Raw genomic sequence first — 2,965 nt, forward strand, 5'->3', positions numbered from 1 at the left:
GAACGAAAACCAGAAAGGGGGAATTGTGGCTAAGGTGAAAAGGAATGCCGGAAATGTGGATATTCCTATCCAAGTAGAAGAATAATTGAATCTAATTAGGTCTTTCTTTGTCTCCTAATTTTCTCCCTCTGGCTGGAACGATTCTAAATTTAAATTAATCCTTTGAAGGATGTAGAGATGATTTTCTTTCTTTTTTTTAACTCTTCGGGCTGCGACTTAGTATTAGCTATGCAATGAGCACGCTGGGATTACTACAAACTTTCGTGAAACGTGTGATCTTTGAGTGCGCATGCGCGGGGAATGTTGCGTCTTTTGCTTTTTTAAGCTAATCTGACAACCGCAATTTAAGTCCATTGTGTCACGGTGATAAGTTTAACCCCATGGTGGATACAGACTGATAGAAGGTGGGTTAAGACCTAGGTAGTGCATAAAATGCAAGTAGTAAATAAAGAGTTTGATACTTAGAAGGATATTATTATTGGGGTTCAAAAGGCTTTAGTGGTAATATCTATTACACAACCCCATGGCAGAGACACGAAATCGCTAGGTCTCACCACATGGCATGCACGATTACTTCTGTTGTATGAGATATATACGAGCTTCATTGGGTTCATTGGAAAGTGCTTTTCAGGGCATTTAACCGATGATAAATTTATTAAAATCTATATTGAAGAATTTGGAATAGTAGTGTAAAAAAGCGAACCCAGGTAACATGCATATCAAGGATATTTTTCCTTAAAACAAAACACTGCAGCGCCATATTTTCTACACACTTAATTACGTGCATTTAAAAGGGATTTTCAAGAGCTTTACAATGAGCCTATGTTTATTAAAATTCGTGGAAAATTAAGGACGACTAATTCAGCGTCATCTCCACCCTTTCCTATGGTGACATGCAGTGACAACCACCGTCAAGACAATTATACGCTTATATCCATTCCATGTTTATAGTTCCATGGTTCTAGGCCTACTTCTAGGTATGCAACCCATAGTCCAAGGCCTACATCTAGGTATTTTTAATAATGAACAAGATTTTTAAAATTTGATATTATATTGCGTACATAAAATCAACGATGTTCTAATTTCAAAACTGGAATCGCCACTGCACTTATATTCCACAATAATATACTTGAAATACAATAGACGCTGACTGAAAGCATATCTACACCTAATATAACAAGACATTAACTGACCATCACAAAATTATGGGTCAATAAAATTTGATTACCTGTGTGAAATGAATTTCTATTGACGAAGAGGCCTTGTGCCCAGTTTCTGCAATTATAAGCTGCACAACGTTCCCCTGTGAATTTAATGCAGAAAACAAATCTCAGAAAACACTTAGTGCTTATTGAACTCCGCAGTTCCCCTGCGTCTGCAGGTGGTCGCCAGGCTCTGAGGCCGCAAGCAGCGCCGGCCTGGTGGCACTACATCAAACTATGCAGTACTAGTCTATAGATAACATCGTTGGTTATTATTGCCATCTGTGAAATCAAAACCACAAATCATTATTAAGAAACTTTAAATATTATATTTCTTAATATAAAACCTATAGATACAGGCCACAAGTCAACATTGTAGAATACATTCCCTCTAAATTTATGGAAGTTAATGTCAGAGGCTCGAAATTCACATTATAAATATGTCGCACAGAATGCGAAACAAACAGAATAAAACCTTAGTTTTCATTTCATCTTTATGAGTTGGATGAAGTCCTACAAAAGAAAATAAGCAGCGTGGATGAAATATCCTGTTCTTCTATTCTACAGAACGGCCCTCCCTTGTTTTCAATTTTGGCTGTTTACATCTTCACGAGATAAAAAGTGCAGTCCCGGTAATATCGTTCCAGTTTCTTTAGTCATTACTTTTCCATCTGAAAAAGCCAGATACTTTTATTATACTGAACTTTACTATAGTGAAACACATGGTCGTGAGAACAGCACAAAAATCAAAGTTTTGATGCTCTTAATGGACTTCTCAAGAACAGAACGATATTTATTGAAGCAAAATAGATGGCCATATTTTGGACATAAGGGAAGAAATTGAGTTTTAGTTTTAACATCAGGATTCTGGGTCTGATAAAAAAAACTTGTAGTTTCATATCCCTATATATATATATATATATATATATATATATATATATATAGTATATATATATATATACATAATATACTTAATATATATGTATTTACACACACACACACACACACACACACACACACACATATATATATATATATATATATATATATATATATATATATATCTAATAAAAGGAGCCCATAAAAACACCAAAATGTCAGAGAGAAAGTACTATATTTCAGAGACTGCTGTCTCTCTCTTCAGGTATATGAATGAGAAAAGTTTACAGAAAAGGTGGTATTTATACAAGAGATTCGTCCACAAGTAAGCCAATTATGTCACCCCCCCCCGCTGATAATCTTCCTTTAATCTTCTTAAGCGTTGGTTGAATGAACACTGCGTCGACGATGTCCGATGTCCAATTCCCTTTTGAGATGTTCATTACCTGCTTCTCTTTTATTTTTATTAAGGCCGATTCCATCATTTGACTCTTGTACCGGCAGTTGCTGCTATAAATTACACGTGACATATTCCAGTTTATTCTATGGTTATGTTCATTTATATGGTTGACAACAGAAACTCGGCTATTTTCAACCATATAAATGAACATAACCATAGAATATACTGGGAATATGTCACGTGTAATTTATAGCAGCAACTGCCGGTACAAGAGTCAAATGATGGAATCGGCCTTAATAAAAGAGAAGCAGGTAATGAACATCTCAAAAGGGAATTGGACATCGGACATCGTCGACGCAGTGTTCATTCAACCAACGCTTAAGAAGATTAAAGGAAGATTATCAGCGGGGGTGGGGGCGACCTAAATTGGCTTACTTGTGGACGAATCTCTTGGTATAAATCCACCTTTTCTGTAAACTTTTCT

Source organism: Macrobrachium nipponense, chromosome 17 (assembly GCF_015104395.2).
Source record: "Macrobrachium nipponense isolate FS-2020 chromosome 17, ASM1510439v2, whole genome shotgun sequence".
In the NCBI taxonomy this organism is placed as follows: Eukaryota; Metazoa; Arthropoda; class Malacostraca; order Decapoda; family Palaemonidae; genus Macrobrachium; species Macrobrachium nipponense.